Source organism: Euprymna scolopes, chromosome 35 (genome assembly GCF_053919585.1).
Source record: "Euprymna scolopes isolate OS-2025 chromosome 35, ASM5391958v1, whole genome shotgun sequence".
In the NCBI taxonomy this organism is placed as follows: Eukaryota; Metazoa; Mollusca; class Cephalopoda; order Sepiida; family Sepiolidae; genus Euprymna; species Euprymna scolopes.
This window is the reverse complement of record NC_136516.1, coordinates 24,053,896-24,072,919: the sequence shown is the minus strand read 5'-3', so window position 1 is coordinate 24,072,919 and position 19,024 is coordinate 24,053,896.

Genomic DNA, 19,024 nt, shown 5'->3' with positions numbered 1-19,024 from the left:
TATGAAATCTTTATGAAATCTTTATGAAATCTTTATGAAATCTTTATGATATCTTTATGAAATCTTTATGAAGTCTTTATGAAATCTTTATGAAGTCTTTATGAAGTCTTTATGAAATCTTTATGAAATCTTTATGAAATCTTTATGAAGTCTTTATGAAGTCTTTATGAAATCTTTATGAAATCTTTATGAAATCTTTATGAAATCTTTATGAAATATTTATGAAGTCTTTATGAAATCTTTATGAAATCTTTATGAAATCTTTATGAAATCTTTATGAAGTCTTTATGAAATCTTTATGAAATCTTTATGAAATCTTTATGAAATCTTTATGAAATCTCTATGAAATCTTTATGAAATCTTTATGAAGTCTTTATGAAATCTTTATGAAATCTTTATGAAGTCTTTATGAAATCTTTATGAAATCTTTATGAAATCTTTATGAAATCTTTATGAAATCTTTATGAAGTCTTTATGAAATCTTTATGAAGTCTTTATGAAGTCTTTATGAAATCTTTATGAAATCTTTATGAAATCTTTATGAAATCTTTATGAAGTCTTTATGAAATCTTTATGAAATCTTTATGAAATCTTTATGAAATCTTTATGAAATCTTTATGAAATCTTTATGAAGTCTTTATGAAATCTTTATGAAATCTTTATGAAATCTTTATGAAATCTTTATGAAATCTTTATGAAATCTTTATGAAGTCTTTATGAAATCTTTATGAAATCTTTATGAAATCTTTATGAAATCTTTATGAAATCTTTATGAAGTCTTTATGAAATCTTTATGAAATCTTTATGAAATCTTTATGAAATCTTTATGAAATCTTTATGAAATATTTATGAAGTCTTTATGAAATCTTTATGAAATCTTTATGAAATCTTTATGAAGTCTTTATGAAATCTTTATGAAATCCTTATGAAATCTTTATGAAATCTTTATGAAATCTTTATGAACTCTTTATGAAATCTTTATGAAATCTTTATGAAGTCTTTATGAAATCTTTATGAAGTCTTTATGAAATCTTTATGAAATCTTTATGAAATCTTTATGAAATCTTTATGAAATCTTTATGAAATCTTTATGAAATCTTTATGAAATCTTTATGAAGTCTTTATGAAATCTTTATGAAATCTTTATGAAATCTTTATGAAATCTTTATGAAATCTTTATGAAATCTTTATGAAATCTTTATGAAGTCTTTATGAAATCTTTATGAAATCTTTATGAAATCTTTATGAAATCTTTATGAAATCTTTATGAAATATTTATGAAGTCTTTATGAAATCTTTATGAAGTCTTTATGAAATCTTTATGAAGTCTTTATGAAATCTTTATGAAATCTTTATGAAGTCTTTATGAAGTCTTTATGAAATCTTTATGAAATCTTTATGAAATCTTTATGAAATCTTTATGAAATCTTTATGAAATCTTTATGAAGTCTTTATGAAATCTTTATAAAATCTTTATGAAATCTTTATGAAATCTTTATGAAGTCTTTATGAAATCTTTATGAAATCTTTATGAAATCTTTATGAAATCTTTATGAAATCTTTATGAAATCTTTATGAAGTCTTTATGAAATCTTTATGAAATCTTTATGAAATCTTTATGAAATCTTTATGAAATCTTTATGAAGTCTTTATGAAGTCTTTATGAAATCTTTATGAAATCTTTATGAAATCTTTATGAAATCTTTATGAAATCTTTATGAAATATTTATGAAGTCTTTATGAAATCTTTATGAAATCTTTATGAAATCTTTATGAAGTCTTTATGAAATCTTTATGAAATCTTTATGAAATCTTTATGAAATCTTTATGATATCTTTATGAAATCTTTATGAAGTCTTTATGAAATCTTTATGAAGTCTTTATGAAGTCTTTATGAAATCTTTATGAAATCTTTATGAAATCTTTATGAAGTCTTTATGAAGTCTTTATGAAATCTTTATGAAATCTTTATGAAATCTTTATGAAATCTTTATGAAATATTTATGAAGTCTTTATGAAATCTTTATGAAATCTTTATGAAATCTTTATGAAATCTTTATGAAGTCTTTATGAAATCTTTATGAAATCTTTATGAAATCTTTATGAAATCTTTATGAAATCTTTATGAAATCTTTATGAAATCTTTATGAAGTCTTTATGAAATCTTTATGAAATCTTTATGAAGTCTTTATGAAATCTTTATGAAATCTTTATGAAATCTTTATGAAATCTTTATGAAATCTTTATGAAATCTTTATGAAGTCTTTATGAAATCTTTATGAAGTCTTTATGAAATCTTTATGAAATCTTTATGAAATCTTTATGAAATCTTTATGAAGTCTTTATGAAATCTTTATGAAATCTTTATGAAATCTTTATGAAATCTTTATGAAATCTTTATGAAATCTTTATGAAGTCTTTATGAAATCTTTATGAAATCTTTATGAAATCTTTATGAAATCTTTATGAAATCTTTATGAAATCTTTATGAAGTCTTTATGAAATCTTTATGAAATCTTTATGAAATCTTTATGAAATCTTTATGAAATCTTTATGAAATCTTTATGAAGTCTTTATGAAATCTTTATGAAATCTTTATGAAATCTTTATGAAATCTTTATGAAATCTTTATGAAATATTTATGAAGTCTTTATGAAATCTTTATGAAATCTTTATGAAATCTTTATGAAGTCTTTATGAAATCTTTATGAAATCCTTATGAAATCTTTATGAAATCTTTATGAAATCTTTATGAACTCTTTATGAAATCTTTATGAAATCTTTATGAAGTCTTTATGAAATCTTTATGAAGTCTTTATGAAATCTTTATGAAATCTTTATGAAATCTTTATGAAATCTTTATGAAATCTTTATGAAATCTTTATGAAATCTTTATGAAGTCTTTATGAAATCTTTATGAAATCTTTATGAAATCTTTATGAAATCTTTATGAAATCTTTATGAAATCTTTATGAAATCTTTATGAAGTCTTTATGAAATCTTTATGAAATCTTTATGAAATCTTTATGAAATCTTTATGAAATCTTTATGAAATATTTATGAAGTCTTTATGAAATCTTTATGAAGTCTTTATGAAATCTTTATGAAGTCTTTATGAAATCTTTATGAAATCTTTATGAAATCTTTATGAAATCTTTATGAAATCTTTATGAACTCTTTATGAAATCTTTATGAAATCTTTATGAAGTCTTTATGAAATCTTTATGAAATCTTTATGAAATCTTTATGAAGTCTTTATGAAATCTTTATGAAATCTTTATGAAATCTTTATGAAATCTTTATGAAATCTTTATGAAATCTTTATGAAATCTTTATGAAATCTTTATGAAGACTTTATGAAATATTTATGAAATCTTTATGAAATCTTTATGAAATCTTTATGAAATCTTTATGAAATCTTTATGAAATCTTTATGAAGTCTTTATGAAATCTTTATGAAGTCTTTATGAAATCTTTATAAAATCTTTATGAAATCTTTATGAAATCTTTATGAAGTCTTTATGAAGTCTTTATGAAGTCTTTATGAAGTCTTTATGAAATCTTTATGAAATCTTTATGAAGTCTGTGGTTGTGCATCTCTGTCTTCCTCTACTTTATTTGCGGATTTTTCCTAACATCAAATATTTCCCATCTCGTCTCCAAAGGACTTCAATAATTACAAAAAACCCTCTCTACCACCAATAGCAATGCCCAAGAATGCATTACCCGAAGGTACTTCCTTTAAACTCCTCGATCTAACGTTTACAAGGAATATGAACTAGAAATAGATACACTGAGAGCATTGCAAAGGCTGCTGCGAAGAAGATGGGCTCTTTCTACCGTGCTAGAAAACTACTTACGCCTGAAACTATCCTGTACCTCTATAAGACCACCATTCGCCCATGTATGGAGTACTGTTGTCACATTTGGGCTGGTGCATCTGCTACTTGTCTCTCACTTCTTGACAGGGCTCAAAAGGGAGTCACCAACCTGGTAGATCATGAACTGTCATCTAGGCTCCAGCCTCTGTCCCATCGACGAAGTATTGCATCCCTCTGCCTGTTCTACAAGTACTTTAATGTTGAATGCTTTGACGAACTAAAAGCACTTGTACCACCTCGACTACGTATGTTGCCTCTCATCTAAAAAATACCTATGAGTCTCCTCACCAAGGCAGATTTTGACACGAAGTCGACGTATAATGTGAAAGAAGATATATCCCCCACAAAAAGATTTGAACAAAAGATAACCATTGTTACAGTTTAGAAAGATTCCTCATACACTGATTGAGTTCAGAAAAATGCATACACTATATTTTGTCCTAGCATATATATATATATATATATATATATATATATATATATATATAGTAGAAATATGGTAATTAATAAAAACTGAAGAAAGTGCTCAATACTGTTGTAGAGCAAATATGAGTTTTATTTTTTATTACCGTATCTTTCTGTTAAGTTACATTATTGTTTCAGCTACCCAACCGTTTTTTTTTCCGTCTGCAGCTTCCTCAGACTTTTAGAGAAATGTTTGTTGTTATAGGATGAAAGAGTGAAAGAGTGAACAGAGGAGGGGTGTGAGAAGAGCGGGGGGGGGGAAAGAGGAAGGTAACAAGGGGAAAGGTGGGAGGGGGTGCTTGGTATGTCGGTAATGTTTTAGTTTTGGAGTTTCTCTCCAAAACTAAAACATTACCGACATACCAAGCTGGTGTGGCTGAGGGCATAGGGATACATGGAGGGGGAAAGGGAATATGTTAAAGTTTTTGGCGTATCATTGGTGAGGTGATTTCTTGATAAGTATGTTTTGACCTGTTGGGTGTTCGCTTAGGTTCGGAGGCGGGGGGGGAGCTATGATTCGGTTTATTTATTTAGTTTTTATTTGTTGTTAATTGTCTGGAGAAGGTTAGCTAGTGGCCACTCTATATAAGTTATAGATACGTCTATAGAGTACCGCTGCCAATCTAACAGAGGTTGATATTTTCTCTTCTATTCAGCACCTTTGTCTATTTATTTTCTTTCTGCCATTCCTCTTATTCGTTTTTATTTTCTTTTGCGGTTATTTTTTTTTCTGTTTTCTTTTCTATTTCCGCTATTTTTATAACCATCCATAATGCCACTAGGAAGAACAAGACTGCCCACATTAAACGAGCAGTCATGTATCCAATTCATGTTTCTTGATTGCAAATGTCATATTCTGCAGAAACTGTTGAGGAAAAAGAAAGTCCCCCCCTCCGCTTTCTTTGTTTACATGCAGCTGAAAATGGAAAAACAAAAACAAAAACAAAAACAAGTATTTCCACGCAATTTATTGTAATGTCTATCATAGAAATGGCAACAAAGAGTCGTTATTTTGACCGACACAAATCCACGAGTCATCTTTTATTTTATAAACGACAGTTGTAATTTTATCCATGCGTGTTCGGCCATAAGTCAGAAAGTGCACGACGTACATTTAGAAATCATGAATAAGCACATTCAATAGGAACCGACATAAATCTTGAAACGTTGTTATGTTAAAGGGTGACCCCCCAAAACGGGCCCCAACTATTATTTGGCTCCGTTTCTTAGGCCCGTTGTTTTGGGTCACCCTGTACAACTAAACGAAATTATCTGATCTTGGAAGGATAAAGAGATAAACATCCTCAGGTAAAATAATGATATGAATATTAAAAAATGGTACAGATGAAAGACGAGGTTATTTGAAGTTATCATCGGATTTCTTTTCTATTTGATTTTATTTATCTCAATATGTTACCTGTTATTTATTTTCGTATTACTTATGCTTTATTATCTATATTATTAGTTCAACATTTGTTTATTACTTATATATGTTTATGGTTAATTAAATAATTCTGATATTATTTGTCAATTATATATATATATTTTTTGTCCATCCATTGTTTTATAGTCGCTGTGACCGGTCGTTTAATGTGCTTTTCATGCTACATAATTTCTAAATCAATTTTCTTACTCTTTACGATATATACACTTGGCAGCGAATAAAACACAGCACAGCTGGGCTCCAAAAATATTTTGTTTATTCCCAATGACGACCTATCCAGTTTAGTATGACGGGAAAGTGCGTGGCCGGAGTGTAGTGTGGATGTTTTGGCAGCTTATACGTTATCTGTGACCAGCTCTCTGTGTTCTCCTCGTTTGTGTCGATTTATATTCTATTGTGTCGATTTATATAAATATACTTTCATCCTGGAATGTGTACTATTTACCATTGTCTATTGTTCTACTTTGACCGATATTTCTCTCACACACTTCTGGTCAAATTATGCATTTCAAGAAAAAATGGTGAAAATCCCCGCATTCTTAAAATGGAATGAATTCGCAAACTATCGCCTCTCTTCACATGCTCACCTGCCAAATATCCAACACTATATCTTACTATTTTTGATATTTTAAATATTTCTACTTTCATTATTTTTATAAAACTTTCTTCATCATCTTACGCTTTCACCGGTAAGTTTCTTAATTTGAAATAACTGAAATGATATATTTAATATATTTTTATTGTTTTATTTTTTTACAGCAGGCCGCCAAGCGTTACCCAGTCGTAAAATACGCATAAATACTAGACTTCAATTAATACAAAATTCTGAATGAATAGAAATGCCGTAGGTATTAAACGTAACGTTAAATTGTTTTAAAAACTAAAGTAAAAAACAAAAACAGAACAAAAAATACGGAAAGAAACTGACACATGCGCATACGAGCATTATAGTTTTTTTTCTAAACCGTTCACTTCTTGTAATTAAATTTGAGATCGAAACCGAAAGCCAGTGAGTCAAGTACGATAGCAATTAGGTCAGCGCAACACGTCTTTAAATGTGTTTTCCAACTACTTATTCCTAATAGAAATGATCTGTAATGTGAACTATTCACGCATGTGCATTCCTGAAACAGTTAGCGAACAGATAAACATCCGATGACTCCTACGTAAAAATCTTTCAATGTTGACCCCTTAGCAGCAAACAAATAAAAAATAAAAAAAAAATAAAACAAAAATATAAAACAAAAAATAAAACAAAAAATAATACAAAAAAATAAAATAAAAAATAAAACAAAAAATAAAACAAAAATAAAACAAAAAATAAAACAAAAAATAAAACAAAATGATAAAACAAAACATAAAACAAAAAATACAATAAAAAAATAAAACAAAAAATAAAACAAAAAAATAAAACAAAAACAAAATAAAAATAAAACAAAAAATAAAACAAAAATATAAAACAACAAAATAAAATAAAAATAAAACAAAAAATAAAATAATAAAACAAAAAAATAAAACAAAAGAAACAAAACAAAAAATAAAATAAAATATAAAACAAAAAATAAAACAAAAATAAAACAAAAAAACAAACAAAAATAAAACAAAATATAAAACAAAAAATAAAACAAAAATAAAACAAAAAATAAAACAATAATAAAACAAAAAATAAAACAAAAAATAAAACAAAAAATAAAAAAATAAAATGTTACGATGACTGATGAACGTTTCTTTTCTACCTACATTGCTCATTATTTTTTAGTATTTATTATTTTTTAGTACTTATTTTTTTTAGAAATAATTACACAACACTTAAATTTATATCAATTTATTCAAACAGTCCTTTGTAAAAGAAATATGCAAAATAAAGTAACGCTTATGCACTTATGCTACCGTGCTATCTTTTCAATAGTACTTTCATTCATAATTTTGAAATTATTCAAAATTGAGGAAATAAAGGACAAGTGCAACTGATTATTTTTTTAGAAATAATTACACATCATTTCAAAATTAAATCAATTTATTCAAACGGTCCTTCGACAAAGAAATATGTAAAATAGTGGTTCTTATGCACTTATGTTACCGTGCTATTTTTTAAATAGTATTTTCAACTTAAATTCACGTTTTACAATATCTTATTGCTTATTAAATTGTTAGGTGAAAGTACAGAATAGTTTGGTTACATAGATGCATGCAACTGAATATAATTTTTATTTTATTTTATAATGACAAATTTAAATCATGAATTTATTCAACACTCCCCCTCCAATATATATATATATATATATATATATATATATATATAATAAAATGATTATATATATATATATATATATATATATATAATATCTTTATATATAATATCTTTATATATATATACATATATATATATATATATATATATATATATATATATATATATATAGTAATTTATGAAATATATATGGCGATTAAGCTACACTGAATATATATAAGTTTCATAATATCTTTTTTGTTTATGAATTTGTTAGGTGAAAAGTACAGAAGAGTTACAAACGACCTGACAGCCTGGTTACATAAGTGTATAAGTACTAATAAAGTGATTTTGATTATCCCATTAAGTCAAATCCATAACAAACGGCACTTGCACGAATGGTTTACTTTATTGACGCTACACCGTAATCATATGATTAAAATTTTAGCAGACGAAACATTGGGAGACAAAAGAGTAATGAAATTTTAGAATTGATTTTACCGAGTACCTTATCCGTTATGTCACGGTTTGAGGTTACTCAAGATGAAGACAGTAAACAGAAAGGATTCAAATAATTTGGAAATGTATTGTTCCTTATTATTTTTATTTTTTTTTTTTTTTAAATTACATTTTCACCCCAAACAAGGCACATTGTCACTTTGGTGTAGGGGGGATACTATCAGGGTCAGCAACTACTGGGGCACTATGTAGGGACTTGGGCAGCAAGATGTTGGTTCACGTTGCACTTGAAGTATGTCAGTACAGTTAGGGAAGCAGGATCCTGGAATGGAATTCCAGAGTCTAGCGGTTCTGGGGAAGAAACTACTGGAGTAGAAAGATCTTTTACATCTAGGGATCTCTACTGTGTGGGGGTGGGATTTAGCTGCCTGTCGGGTTTGTCGAGGGTGTCTGCGTCGTGGGGGCACAAGTGTCTGCAGTTCGTCAGAGCATTCACCATTAAAATACTTGTAGAACAAGCAGAGGGACTCAACGTTTTGTCGATGGGACAGAGGCTGAAGCTTAGATGCCAGTTTAGAGCCTATCAGATTGGCGACTCTTTTTTGAACCTTGTCTAGGAGCGAGAGACTAGTAGTAGACGCACCAGGCCAGATGTGACAACAATACTCCATACATGGGCGAATGGTGGCCTTATAGAGATACATGATATTTTCAGGTGTCAGTAGTTTTCTAGCACGGTAGAGAGAGCCTACCTTTTTTTGCAGCAGCCCTGGCAATGTTTTCAATATAATTGTTCCAGCTCATGTTTCCTGTGAACGTTAGGCCAAGCAGTTTGAAAGATGTACTGTCAGACAGGGAGTCACTGGCCATTGCTATTAGTGGCAGAGAAGGTTTCTTGTAGTTATTGAAGGAAACCAGTTTAGTCTTGGCAGCATTGAATGTGACCATCCATTTATGTCCCCATTCCACTACAGATTGAAGGTCATCCTCTAGTGTTTTTGCCATTGCTTTAGATATGTGTTCATTTGTTTTCCTGTCATGCCTGTTATAGAGTGTAGTGTCATCAGCATATATACCCATCTCAGAGGCAGTTTTGTCGGGGAGGTCATTAATAAATATCAGGAACAATAGAGGTCCAAGAATAGACCCCTGAGGCACTTCCGCATTTATATCACACTGTTTAGATGTTCGACCGTCGAGAACAACCTGGATTTTTCTCTTATCTAAGAAAGATTTAATTATGCTAAGTATTCTACCAGTGATACCGTATGATTTAATTTTCCTGAGGAGACCCTCATGCCATACCCTGTCAAAAGCCTTAGATATATCTAGAGCTACCGCTCTGGGCTCCCCTGCTTTGTCCAGTGAATGGTATATACGTTCAGAGATTACCGTGAGGATGTCAACTGTGGAACGGGCTTGTCTAAATCAATATTGTTTGTCAGTCAGAAGTTTATCATCTATAAGGTGCCGGACTAGAGCATGGTTATTTATGGTCTCAAATATTTTGGTGAAAAGTGGGAGAGGCTAATGGGGCGATAATTTGATGGTCAGTTCTTTCGTCAGAATTCTTGAATATTGGTACCACAGAAGCGGTTTTCCAACAGCCAGGAAAGCAGGATTCATTAAGGCATTTGTTGTAGAGTTTGGAGAGAACTGGAGCTACTTCGGCTGAGCACTTTTTTAATAGAACAGCTGGGATGAGATCAGGTCCACATGCTTTTGAAGTGTCAAGATTTTTTATGATAGCATGTACCTGAGCAGGGGTGGTTTTTAGATCGTCTAGCGTGGCGTCTGTCCGCAAAGAAAGTCAGGCAGGGGGTGGTTGGAAGGGCCCAGTGTGGAGTTCGAGGCAAACCGGCTGGCAAGCATATTAGCTTTGTCGGTTGGCTGAGCAAACAACCTCGTGAGTGGGGGAATTGTTGATTGCCTATTATTTACTACACTGTTGTAGATTTTTCAGAAGTCGCGGGTTCCTAATTTCTGTGCTTCGATGCGTTTTTTAGTGGTTTCAGTAAATTTTCTCTTGGCTGTCGCTATTTCTTTCTTAACGTTATTTCCAGCTTCTATGTACTTCTGTTTGTTTGAACTGGACTTATGTCGGTTTAATCTGCGGTATGCATGCTGCCTTTAAGCAATGGCAGTTGCACAAGTCGAAGTAAACCATTGGGAAGAGTGGGGCTTGCTATAAAATTTCTGCATGGGAACATGTGCTTCCATTGCGGTTTTGAACCATTCAGTGGTCTCATTTGCGCACTGTTCAGCAGGAAGAGAAAAAATATTTCCCCATGGGGCATCTCTGATAAGATCTCTGATGGCTTCCCAGTCAGCCTTTTTTTTTATAATATCTCGTTGTTTTGAGCACTGGCTCTTCAGTTTTGGGTCTAGAATTTAGGGCGATTTCTACCATTATCACTGCATGGTCAGTGTTCCCCAGTGGGCTGTCAGTATTTGTTGTACAATCCTCGGGAACTTTAGTCAGAAACAGATCTAGAAGTGATGCTTGTTGTTCTTGCTGGCCAGGGAAACGGGTTGGAAACCTAACTATTTGTGATAGGGAGTGGGATATAGCAAAACTATGTGTTGTGCTGCCCGCTGCATCTGTGTGAGTAGAGAATCCAGGCCAGTTTTTGTGGTAAACATTAAAGTCACCAAATACATGGACTTGGGCGCTAGTGTCGAGGGAAAGTGCTGTGTCTATGCTATCAGAGACTTTGGTTATTATGGTGCAGTCCTGGGTCGAGGGAGAGAGGTAGAGAAAATAAAAGTAGCTAATGTTATGTTGTATGTTTAGTCTAAAGAACATAAAGGCTTGATCGTCCGTTTCTAGGTTTGTTTCTCTAGTCAGGGGGAGGGTGTTACGAATGTAGACTCCAAGTCCGTGCATGTGTCTTTCAGAGTCCTTACGGCAGAGTGGGAGATACCCAGGCATGTTAAAGTAGTTAGAGGGGATGGAGGAGTATAGGTTAGTCTCGCTTAGTGCTAAGATATCCGGGGTATTTGTTAGGAGAAATGCTTCAACATCAGCTTAATTAGCTTTAAGCCCACAGATGTTAGTGAATGCAAGCCTCAAGGGAGGAGGCAAGTTGAATTTTTTTGTCCCTAGGCCTGGTTTGAGCTTATTTTTTTTTTATTGCAGTGTCATCATGTTTTTAAAGAGTTTCAGTTAGGTGAGGGGGAGCTGAACAAGAGGTTATGCAGGATATCAGACATGCAACACAATCAGACCATTGGCTGACCTTTCTTCAACTAGGACTGTGGCCTCGGGAAAGCCCATCAGGGATGAGTGCAGGGTCCCTTTCCATGCGCGACATGGCACTACAAACAACCCGATATTATACAACTGTTGATGGAGCAGCCGCTCTAAGCACTACCAAAGAGTAAGGGCTCCTGTGCTACTAGTCGAAAACAGCAGCCAGGAACTGTCAATCCGGTACCCTCAGCCCATCAGAAGAAGATCACCCCAATCTAATTGCACATACATGCATGGTACTCAAGCACTCCCAAGTGCCCAGTTATGAGGGGTGGGATGTGTTGGTAGTGGGGGAACGGCATTCAATGCACTAGACAAGAAACAAGATCTACTAAGTGTTTTGTCGATTCACCTGTGATAGTGTCTCTGCGCCTGAGTAATAGGCAAAGAAGGAGTATGGAAGCCGACGATAGACAGAGCCTTTCTACTCCTTATTTGGATTCATTCGACTGTTGTTCCCATCTTGAAACTCCAAACTTCTTCAGGTGTATCTTGTCGAACTCGTGAATGTTTCTCTCGAACTCAGGAATCTGGACGGAATTTCAAAGGGAACAGAATCCAGCTCGCTCAAAATGATCGGCGAATCCTCCAGAAGGTACCAGTTGAAGACAGGTATGTCGCCATCTATATTCGTATTTTATGCTCTCTCTCTCTCTCTCACACACACGCGCGAGCGCACATGCACACGCACACGCACACACACACACACACGCACACACACACGCACACACACACGCACACACGCGAACACACGCGTGCACACGCACACACGCACACACACGCACACACACACACGCACGCACACGCGCACACAGACACACGCACACACACGCACACACACGCACATGCACACTCACACACACACGCACACACACACGCACACACGCGCGCACACACACATACACGCAGACGCACACGCACACACGCACACACACACATACACGCACACACACAGTCATATACCGAGATTAGATGAGCACAGCTGTTGACAGACATTTAGAGACTAGACGGTCATGGCCCGATAAATAAGACCGTTAAATAAAGAAGTTAAATATTAGAAAACATGTACACCCCTACGCAAAGAAGAACGAGATGAAAATTAATGGTATGCCACATAGATATGAAACTTTTAGATGATAAAAAAGCAAAAGCTATCACAACAGTGGAAGTTTGCAATCACTTCTAATGAAAACAGGAGACATTACTTTTGGAACGTCCGTCGTATATCATGTTTTTTAATTTTACAAAATTGTGAAGTTAATTAATCCTTTTTTGTTATCTGGTAAAAATTCAGTTCTTATCCGTTTCGTCGACCATTTCTACCTTTCCAATAATTTATTTTATCATGTTGAATTAGCTAATGAGTTTCCACCGATAAAAAAAAACAAACAAACAACAGCAAGCGAACAAAGAATATTCGAAATTTTCCCTGGCGTGTTAAAAAAAATTGGCGAAGCCTTAACATACAACAATAGCGTTAAAACATAACCTTAATTAGAGTAGTTAATTAATGTGATAATAACATTTTATATAACATAAAATAAAGAGGAATTTTATAGATTTTATAATTTTATAATGTATATATACAGTGTGATCCGAAAATAACTCCCTATTCTAAAATAACTATAATTTATTTGTGGAGTATAATTTCTACAATTAATGAATGTAGGAAGAAAGTATATTACATGGGCGGTTATTTAAAATTCAAGCTTTTTAAATCAACCAGGAACGGTATCAACTGATTTCACAATAAACTTTTGCGGGATAGAACTCATAACTTCACGTACTCTCTCTTCAAGATTAAAAACAAAATTCATATAACAGATCTAAAAATAAAACATTTAATTACCACACATTAAGTAACACACAAGAATTGCGAAAGATATTACAGATATGAATAAATTAAGAATAGGGAATTTCTCTTTTTTCACTCTTTATATATATATATATATATATATATATATAATAAATTCCACAGCCAAACAACGTCGCAGCTCACAAGAGCCATGACAGTCAACGAACCGGAAGTCCAAGACTCGAGTTTCGCCCTCATTTGGGCTCATCAGTTAGACACATCCGAGCTCAGGATTCGAAACCCAAGCCTCTTGCATACGAGGCAAGCACTCTACCAACTGAGCAAACGCCTCACACACAAGAATTTCTATTAACCAACACAGATAAAGCAAACCACGACGAAATCCGACTGTGAAATGAACCCACTTCGTTTCGACAAGGGACGCGGCCGTCCAACCAATCAATAACCCTTGCCGATGTCTCACAAGTAGGAGTTTTAACTCGAAGGGACGACGCCATCCAGCAGTGCTTTAACCCAACGAGCAACATATAATAGGATTTTCAGAATGTGAGAGATTGTATAATAAATTCCACAGCCAAACAACGTCGCAGCTCACAAGAGCCATGACGTTGTTTGGCTGTGGAATTTATTATACAATCTCTCACATTCTGAAAATCCTAGTATATATACATATATACAGGAGCAAATAGTAAAATAACATGTTAAAAAACACTTTGAAAAAGAGTTAAAAACATATTTAATTTGAAAAGGAAACACTAAATAAGTGGATAGTCCTTAATCCGCGGAGTTTCGAAGAAATACTTTCCTTCTCATCTGAGGGTAGAAATTAGCAAAATGCGGGATCGGATTTTGCTTGCAAAAGTATTTGATGAAACTGCAAGTAAGTCAAAGATCTATCTTGATAACAAAAAGTGAAGCCGGGGGAATAGGGTGGAGAAAAAAGGTAATTTCACATAAATTTTATTTTATATATATATATATATATATATATATATATATATATATATATATATATATATATATATATATTAAGTAATGTGATTGATAATTTAAAATTTAAAAATCAAATTATAATTAAATTAAAAATCCGTTTCATGAGAAGGAACAATAACAAAATCAATTATCTGTACGATCGTTTCGGAAAACAATGCTTTTTATTGTGGTATACATCAAGTTATGTACAATAATTACATCTAGTTTTTTAATAAGCAAGGTCTCCTCGTCAGCAAATTTGAAATTACTTTTAATGCTAGGTTTATTTATGGTGTCTTTTAAATTCAATAAAAACCCTGCAAATTTGCTGACGAGGAGACCTTGCTTATTAAAAAACTATATGTAATAATTATTGTACATAACTTGATGTATACCACAATAAAAAGCATTTTTTTCCGAAACGATCGTACAGATAATTGATTTTGTTATTGTTCCTTCTTATGAAACGGATTTTTAATTTAATTATAATTTGATTTTTAAATTTTAAATTATCAATCACATTACTTAATATTGAATTAGCTCTAGGACATTTAACTATCGAGCTTATTATATATCTAAATTACAACGAGCACTTTCTATTTCCTGTATTTTAATTAAACTAGTAATTTCACTGTTACATTAAAATACACTCAGCTCTTTAGACTATTGTTCTAATCTCCTTTATATATATATATATATATATATATATATATATATATATATATATATATATATATATATATATATACAGTGTATCACATTTTTTCAAATATTTAAGTATATCTCTTCATGGGAAAACACTGAAAAAAATTATTTTTTTGCCATAATGAAAAGTGGTCGGTCTGTAGAGTTAATTTATTTTTCCCTCAAAATAACTCAAAATATAGCCATTAAAAGCTAAATCTCTGGCACTAAAAGTGAGTAAACCCCTTACAAAATGCTTTCAATATTAACATACATGTCAACTCTCAATATTTTGTGTGGCCGCCACCATTATCAAAAACTGCGTTTACTCTCTTTGGCATAGAATTTACCACAGCTTCACATGTAGCCACTGGAATGCTATTCCACTCTTCAATTACGACGTCGCGAGGCTGACGAATATTTGAGACTTTGCACACCACCACCTTCTACTTGATAATGCTCCAAAGATGTTCTATTGGGTTCAAATCTGGAGACATGCTTGGCCAGTCCATCATCCTTACCCTCAGCCTCTTCAGTAAAGCAGTGGTTGTCTTGGATGTGTGTTTTGGGTCATTGTCAAGTTGGAACACTGCTCTTCCACCCAGTTTCTGGCGCGAGGGGATCATGCCATGCTGCAGTATTTGACAGTATATGTTGGAGTTCATGTTTCTTTCAATGAAATGTAACTCTGAATACCTGCAGCACTCATGCAGTCCAAACCATGACATTCCCACCACCATGCTTGACTGAAGGCATATCATACTTATCTTTTTACTCCTCAAATTGATGTTCATGGCTGTCGGATTAGAAGGAAGCCTTTTCTGAAGGCAATACACAAGAAAGCCCGCAAAGTGTATGCTTAAAGCATGTAAAAAAAGCCCATAGATAACTGGAACCAAGTCCCATGGTTTGATGAGACGAAGTTTAATTTGTTTGGTTCTGATAGCCTTAAGAATGTGTAGCGGTGACCAGGTGAGGAGTACAAAGATAAGTGTGTCATGTCTACAGTCAAGCATAGTAGTGAGAATTTTATAGTCTGGGACTAATTGAGAGCTGCAGATATTGGAGAGTAAGATTTCATTGAGGGAAACATAAACTCCAACATGTGCTCTCAAATAGTGCAGCAGAAGGTGGTGATGTGCAAAGTCTCAAATATCTGTTAGCTCTGCGACGTCGTAATTGAAGAGTGCAAGACCATTCTGGTAGCTACATGTGAAGCTCTGGTAAACTCCATCCCCAGGAGAGTAAAGGAAGTTTTGGATAATGATGGTGGCCACACAAAATATTGGGAGTTGACATGTTGTATGTAAATATTGACAACTTTTCGTAAGGGGTTTACTCACATTTGTTGCCAGGGATTTAACTTTTAATGGTTATATTTTGTGTTATTTTTAGGGGAAAATAAATTAACTCTATTATATATGCTGCAGACAGATTATCTCTCCTTATGTCAAAAAATCATTTTTTCAGCGTTGTCCTATGAAGAGATATATGTAAATATGTTAAAACATGTGACGGATGGACTCACTTTTGTGATATACTATATATATATATATATATATATATATATATATATATATATATATATATACATATATATATATATATACATATATATATATATATATATATATATATATATATATATATATATATCTATCTGGCACCCATACTTACAAAACTGTTTAAATGTTGTCTTAAGGAGAATAGCTTCCCATCTCCCTGGAAAATTTCATCAGTATGCCCTGTATTTAAGAATTCAGGTGATCGCTCATCCCTCTCTCAGTACAGGCCAATAAGTCTCCTGTGCGTCATGAGTAAGTTGCTAGAATCTGTGTTAAATACAGAAGTAATTAACTTTCTCAACAAAAATAACCTTCTTAGTGACACTCAATATGGTTTCCGTTCTGCTAGATCTACAGCAGATGTGCTTACAGTTATATCTCATAGGATTAGCAAATCTCTTGACGGTGGCAATCTTTCTAGGGCAATTGCTCTTGACATATCTAAAGCCTTTGATAGGGTATGGCATAAAGGTTTACTTCATAAGATCTCTAGCTATGGTATAGCTAGAAATGTCTTAATTATTAAATCATTTCTTTCTGATAGGTTCATAAGAGTAGCAGTTGAGGGGCAAAAATCAGAAGCTCACAGTATTAATGCCGGTGTCCCTCAGGGGTCCATCCTGGGCCCAACTCTTTTCCTGATCTACATTAATGATCTTCCAAATCACATCCTTACATCATTTGTAGACATTTATGCTGATGACACTACCATTTATGGTAGCACATCTAAGACAGTAAACGAGCAAGTTCTCTCCAATTCTCTCTCCTCTGATCTTGAGCACGTAGTACAATGGGGAAAGGAGTGACTGGTTACTTTTAATGCATCTAAAACCAAGCTTCTCTCTTTACATCATCAACATTCTGATCCACATCTGGCATCAATTGAAATGAATGGCTCTCGTCTTCAGGAGGCCTCAAGTTTTGACAAGCTTCTTGGCTTGACCATTACTCCTGATCTTAAATGGAACATGTACATCAAATCTGTTGCCAAGGCCGCTGGAAAAATGGTGGGATCTTTCTATCGATCCAGTAGATATCTCACTGCTGATGCTATTCTCTATCTATATAAGAGCCAGGTACGTCCAAGGATGGAATACTGTTGCCACATCTGGGCAGGAGCTGCTAGAAAGGACTTGTCCTGCCTTGATAGAGTTCAAAATAGACTTCGTAGCCTTGTAGGAGATGTCTTTTTCTCCTCCTTGCAACCTCTATCTCACAGAAGAGATGTTGCGAGTTTGTCTCTGATGTATCGTTATTTTCATGGAAAGTGTTCGACTGAGCTTCAATCTATGGTCCCCCCTCGCCAAACTTTCACAAGAAACACTCGTCTAGCTGTAAACACTATCAATAATTCCCCTCACTCTTTATCTGTGCCTAAACCTAAACGTAGATTCCATGAACAAAGCTTCTTTCTTAGAACTGCACGCCTGTGGAATTGTCTTCCCTTTTCCTGCTTTCCGGCTGACTACAATATGGTTGTGTTCAAGTCTAACGTAAATAAGTTCTTGATGAGCCGTTCCATATAAGTTATCAAATTTACCAAATTTCATTACTAATGATTACTATATTGTCCAATTTCTACTGTACACTCTTTAACCCTTATCCTTGAGTGGCCTCTTGGCCTTGATAATGTGGTGATGCCTATGTAATATATATATATATATATATATATATATATATATAATAAAATACGCATAATGTGCACTTGAAAACAAATCACAACGTAATATTAGGAAAATAAACAAATATTTTACTTGTTTGAAATTTATCGCAAATATATTTCGGAGGTAGACTCCATCTTCAGTGTGTTTTTTTTGTTTCTCTTTTTTTCTTCTTCCTGACCATGTTGTAAATTTGGAGCATGGAGTCTGTTTGTATAGAGCCACGCGTTGTATCTGGCGGTTGTATTTTGAAATGTTTGAAATGCGCGTAGGTAACGCGAGAATAACGTCAAGAATGATAGTTCAATAGAAACGTTGTTTTAATTTGTAATAAAATAAAATACGCATCAAGTGCGCTTGAAACTAATATATACACACACACACACACACACACATATATATATATATATATATATATATATATATATATATATATATATATATATATATATATGAGTTTTGAGATGATTAATCGGAATCAAAATCAGGAATTGGAAAATCAGAACATTTGAGGTATCGAAGTCAGTATCAAAATCGGAAAAAAAATTGCACCTATTGATGCTATTGATTCTTTTAATTGTCTTTTTTATTTGA